General features: G+C 45.9%; 1 protein-coding gene across 3 annotated transcripts in view; it reads left to right on the top strand.

Moving 5' to 3' along the window:
* Positions 1-700: 700 nt before the first annotated feature.
* CYRIA (CYFIP related Rac1 interactor A) overlaps positions 701-6,000 on the top strand; it is a 55,664-nt gene continuing 50,364 nt past the window's right edge. For all 3 annotated transcript variants that reach the window (XM_069011622.1, XM_069011620.1, XM_069011621.1), the window contains exon 1: positions 701-808. The gene's annotated coding sequence lies outside the window, so the exon portion shown is untranslated. The remainder of the gene's footprint in view (positions 809-6,000) is intronic.

The following is a 6,000-nucleotide window of genomic DNA, read 5'->3' as shown; positions in this document are numbered from 1 at the left end:
TTTTGTTTTGTTTTTCTTTTCTTGCTTTCTTTCTTGCTGTAAATGACGCACAGACTGGCTTTTGGGGAAGGGGGAAACCGAGTGCTGCACAGCCGTTCTGGCGACTTTAACCTCATTTAACCCTCCGCACAGCAAGAGGAAGTACAAAGTATTTTCACGAGCTGTGAATGGGCTCAGATCTGGTTTTGACGTCTTGAGGAAGCGCTGCCTTCTGCAAAGCCAGAAATACAAAAAAAAAAAAAAAAAGAAAATGTATGTGAAGTCCCGAACTCCAGCGTTTACACAGACACCGTCCCGTCCCACCTTCCCCCACCCCGAAACAGAGGCCACCGGAGAGAGAGGGGGATGGAATCTCTACGAAACGGGGAGGGTTTGGGTCAGCGCCGATGTTCCCCGGCGGGGCGCAGCGCGGGCGACAGCCACACGCACCCCTGCACTGATTCCTGAGCGGACACCCCAGCGCCCCGACCCGCCGACTGGGGACCCAGGGCGTCCCTGCGTACGGTCTGCACTGGGTGGGGGACCCATCCCCATCCCCATCCCCATCCCCATCCCCATCCCCATCCCCATCCCCATCCCCGTCGGAGGCCGCCTGGCCCCGCGGCGGCGGGAGGCGGGTCCGGGGAGCCGCGCCCGGGGCGGCCGCCGGCGGGAGCCGCACGCAGCCACCGCGGGGCGGGGCGGGTCTGCCAGCGTCGCGCTGGGCCGGGCGGGCTGGGCCGCGCCGCAGCGCCGGCGGCTGACTCGGAGGCAGCGGCGGGGGATGGACGAGGGTACCTGCGGCGGCCAGCGGCGACGGGCGGCCCAGGTAAGAGCGGGGAGGCACGGCGGAAACGGGGGCTGCCGCCCGCCCGGGGGCTGCACGGGGTGGGGGTTGAGCCGCCTCTGCCGCTCCTTCTCTCGGCGCCCCCACATCGCGGCGGGGCGGGGACGGCGCTCTGCAGCCCCGGAGTTTCTCCGCTCCCCTCGCCCCCTGAACCTCCGCAGCCGCCTTTGTGCCCGCTCTCCGGCCCCGGGTCACCCTCCCCGCGATGCCCCTGCCCCTCGCACCGCGGGGGCTGCGGGCGGTGGCGGGGGGACGCGGAGGGACACAGCCAACTGTTGCCTGGGAAGCGCCGGCCCCGGAGCGCTGCCAGCGGCCCCGGGGCTGTGAGCGCCGGGGGGCCGGATTCGCCCCCAGCCCCGCTCGGAGGGGCATCGGGTGCGGTGCGAGCCCGAGCGGAGGCTCCCGATTGGCCTCGCCCAGCCGGGGAGACGCTTCCCCGGCCGCTGGCTCTCCCGGGTAGGCGTCTCGGTTTTCGCTGCCGGGCGGTGGATGCCGGAGCCGCCGCGGTCGCAGGGACGAGCAGCGCCGGTGCGGGAGCCGGCTGTGCCCGCGGCAGGGCCTGGGGGAGCCCGGCGGAGCTCCGCGCTGGCCCGGCTGTCGGTCAGACAGCGCGTCGCTGTGCCTGGCTGGACTGAGTGCGGTGCGGGGCAAAGGGAGATTAAGCTTCAAACTTTGATTGTACCGAAAACTTTCTGTTCCAGCTGCTGGTGGTTGCTGGATGCGGGGTGCCATAAGCGTGGTGTTTCTAGAGGGATGTATCTAGAGAGGAGATGAAAGACAGGCTCTGTAATGCTGCATTCATCTCGTTTGAATCGCTGTCCATGTTGGGAGGTGTTACAGTGAACAGATAGCACGCTTGCATCTATTCTTCCTATTATTATTTTTCTCATAATTTGATTCCAAGACCGTTTAGTTTTACTTTTTTTTAAATCTGGGGTTTGTTCTGCTAAGGTCTCAGTAATACATTACGCCACTGTGCAAAATCGAATGCTCCATAATTCACTGGCAACACAGCGAGTCACTTAACTGCACAGGCTTTCAGTGGTGCTGCTAATAACTTGCCGAGGGTGATGATGTGAGTTGGTTTCCAGCCTGCTCCTGGTCTGTAATTGCCATACAGACTATCTTTACACTCTCTGTTTTTGTTACCAGTTCTAAAGGCAGTTTATATGTGTTTGGGGAAAGGGTAGGTTATGTGGGACAGATGTGTTTGCTTTACTTCTTCTGTTTTGATCATCTGCAAGGCCAGAACAAAATGAAAATTGCTTTGGCAGTGAACTCTTAGGTGGGGAGATTTGGAATGAAATGCTGTCGTGACATGAGGTTGCCTTGTGGGCAAAGATTTTCACATGCTCAGCACAGCTCTACAAAAATACCCCAACTCCTGTTACACAGGGAAGAACTGAGCTGATACTTCCCTTTTCTCTCTTATGGTAACTTTCGTATTCCTATGACATGTAAGGAAGACTGTTACATCAGCAATGTACTTTTTAAAAGTAATTTTAAAAAATAAACCTAGTAATTTCTTGTGTTTAAATCTGCTTTCTACTCTCCTGTAATACCCCAGCTCCCCCATCTCACAAGGCCCAAATTAAAAACTAATGATAAAGTCCTACTAGTTCCTACAGTAGACTTTAAAAATATGTTTTAATGAAATGAAATTACAGATTATGGAAACATCATGAAATGTTTGACTTTATACAAAGCATAAGGTAGCAACTAAGAATAAAATTTTTCAATTTGAACTGCTGTAGTATTGTTTAACCACTGGTCTTTAAAGTTTCACTTGATGTAGACGATGGCAAGTATAAGCAAGGCTTTCTGAGTTACTTATACGGTTTCTCAAAGACTCTGCAATATTTTATTGTATTCTGCTGTGTACTTTTTCAGTACCCTCCTGTGCTGCTGCTTTTGCAGTGACGCTTTGTTTATTGCCCCATGAACTTATGCTCTTTATTAAAAACTGAAAATAAACAAACCACAAGTGATTAAAAAGACAATGTATGTCAGTAATTAGAATAAAACCTCCTTGATTAAGTCAAAAAGGAAAAATGGTGATCATCTTGGATACTACTGCATAGTTACTGTCGTCAGATGTCATTTTGCCATGACAGTAAGCCTATTAGTGAATTTTACAGTGGTGAGAAGATAATTCATTGTTAGTGTGCTTAGCTTGTCCTCATGACATCATTTTTGATGCTGTTTTGTCAGGCTGAAATATCTTGTCCTCAGCAGTATGGCAGCCTTACAAAAACATTGAGGATTTGCATGTGCAATATGTTGCAGATTTCCAGGTTATGTGATATACAAAATGAGCTTAAAATGTCTGTCAAAAATACTAGATGTTATTTAGATGAATAACAATTCCTATACTTGGACAGAAATAATATTTTGTAGGTATACAAATACTATAAGTAAGACCTCTGTCATATTTTCATCTACTTCCAAATGCCATTCTAATTAGAATTTTTGGAGAAACTGTAAACTATTTTTGTGGAATTACTGGCATTCTTTAGCAATGGATGCATATTACATTCAATAGCACACGAACTTAATCATTCAGTTCACATTTTATACAAACTAGAAAAATACTATTCTATATCCAAACCCTATATATGATCCAGACATCATTAAGTCTCCTTTTAAAATCCCGTTGGGACAAACTGAGTATGTTACTGGGACCTATAACATCAGTGAATAGCAGTGTATGGATGCTAACAATATATGTTAATTTGAAGCAGCCAAACCTCTTAGTGTTTCCTCTGTACTGAATTCAGTATGTATTTGGATCCATTTCAATATTATCAATCATTCTTTTAGCAGTGCTTTCTACTCATGTTATCTCGGAATGCAAAACAGTAACACTAAATCAGAGAAAACAGTTTGAGAGGCATGAATTAAAATATTTAATATATGGGGCAGTTTGAGAGCTGCAAAAAAATGCAGTCATAAATTTGAATTTTGTTGTTTAAATTAAAATTGTAATAGATGCCGCTCTGCACTCGTGTGAATGATGAGAGCAATGTGACTGATTTGAGTTGTACAGGTCTTAATTCTTATGAAGTACCAAGAATTTACCATTCTTCTACTTACATAAAATTCCAATTCTCACTTCCAATTAAAATGAAAAATGTGCCTAATTTTCTGTCTTTACATACTGCTCAATACAAGTTCTTGATTTAAAGTGGTAGCAGTAATTTAGTATTTAGTATTGTGGGTTTAAAATGTTAAGAAATGATGCCATCATGAGGATACCAACCATGAGATTTAGTTAAACATCAGTCAGCCTTACCTTAACTCAGGAATGGTTACTTTTGCATGCTAACAACTAAACTACTCTTGTCTAATTTATAAACTTGTCAATAGACTAGAAAACCAGTGCTCTGAGGGACCTCTTTGTGTATATTACCTTTTTTTTTCCCCTCCTGTCCACTACAGTACTTCTGTAGTGCTTTTCATCGTGGACAGGTTGACTTTTAACAACATGGTTTGGATGACCAGCGGTGCAAAAGGTGAAGCTAATGCATAAGTCCCAGGATTATCTTTGAGTAAATCTGTGTAAGGAATTGATGATGTTTATAATGTATGAAAAGTAAATTTTGAAGGTTCTAGTAGCAGTGCAGGTTGTGGTGTTACGTGTGCCTGTCATAAGTGCTAGTCTGGTTTGGTTCAAGTCTTGGGTTAATAAATGTGAGTCATGAACACAATGTTCCTCAGGCCTGGTGAAGAGTATCCATGGCATCCATACAGCATGGGAGTTGTCATGTCTAGAATATGGCATGGAGTATACTGGAATCTTGAGTTTCATCCCATTTGTCTGTGGTGAGCTCGGGATGGCAGAGTGTGAGTTCGCACAATAAAATAACACCGTGGAGGTGGTTTGGTGTTTTAAGGGAATGTGTAGACTTATTTTAGATAAAAGTCATTCTGTACTGTCCTGTATCTCTCAGATACACAAAGGTTTAACTTAAAATTTAAATAGTTGTTAGAAGCTTTCTTATATATAATTTATGGGATTTGGGCAGGGGGGAAATCCTTCTCTCTGGTGTGTTACTGCCTGAATTCATAAATTATTTGAGTGGCCTATTTTACAATTAGATGCCTCAAAGCTGAGGTTGATGGTCCTAAAACCCGTGTCTGAAAGAACACTTTTCTACAATTTTTACTGTGAAGAAAATGAGATGCACAGAGCTTCCATTCTGCATCCATCCACAGCTGTTACCACCGAGGCTGTTCTGGAGAGTGGAATCTCTTTCCTGCCTCACTGCCTTTGGCATCCAGAGATGGGAATGTTCCCTCAGGATTAGAAAAGCTTGTTTTGCTAAGAAATAAGTGTAAGCTATTTACTCAAACTTGAGTAGAAGCATTTGCAATGATGTTAATCTCTCCTCATGTTTTATGGTGCATTAGTTGCATCCCATATTCATTCTGTGACACTTTATTCTCTGTCCTTTTCAGCTTTAAGTACCTTGAGCTCACATCACCCTCTTCCCGAGAGAGTGAAACAGTGTGTCATAAGCTGTCCTTTATTTAACCTGCAACCTTTGGAAAAAAACCCAAAACAAAACAGTAATTAGGCCAGAGGGAGAGTGACTCCTGCCCTGTGATTAAAGCATTCAGGTGAGGGAAACCTGGTTTCTATAGGTGTTTCATTCTTTCATCCAGTAAATATTTTTCCATTTCATAACTTCAGCACGAATAGTCTTAGGACAGACAATAGCCTGTGGTTTAGGGCACTACCCTGGTGTGCAGAGATGTGGTTGGTAGCCAGTCTGTCAACCTGAAAAGAGCCTACCACCCACTTCCACTTCCTCTGTGGTTGCTTTCCTGATGCTTTTAAATAGCTCGGTGGTGCTTAAAGGCATGCTCCTGCCCTCTCATCCGAAACTTCAAAATTGCATGACTCCTTTCCTTGGGAGCTTGTGAAAGGAATGACTTTGTATCTTGGTTCTAGAGAGGCCTGAGGGGTTTTACAACTCTTTTTAATAACATAGGTACCTCTTGAGCTTCCAGGAATAGGTGACATCAGTTTAAGGTACAGCCTTCACAACTTTCTTACCTGTTAGGTTAGATGGCTTCCTGCTTGCTATCCCAGTTATCTTACTTTCCCTTATATACCCAAATATGTTGCAGCCATGCTCAAAATTCTCCTGTGAGTCCAATTTGGGCTTCTA

The sequence above is a fragment of the Aphelocoma coerulescens genome, chromosome 3, assembly GCF_041296385.1.
Source record: "Aphelocoma coerulescens isolate FSJ_1873_10779 chromosome 3, UR_Acoe_1.0, whole genome shotgun sequence".
Classification (NCBI taxonomy): domain Eukaryota; kingdom Metazoa; phylum Chordata; class Aves; order Passeriformes; family Corvidae; genus Aphelocoma; species Aphelocoma coerulescens.
The sequence above is the reverse complement of the archived record's forward strand: the minus strand, read 5'-3'. Positions and strand labels throughout refer to the sequence as shown.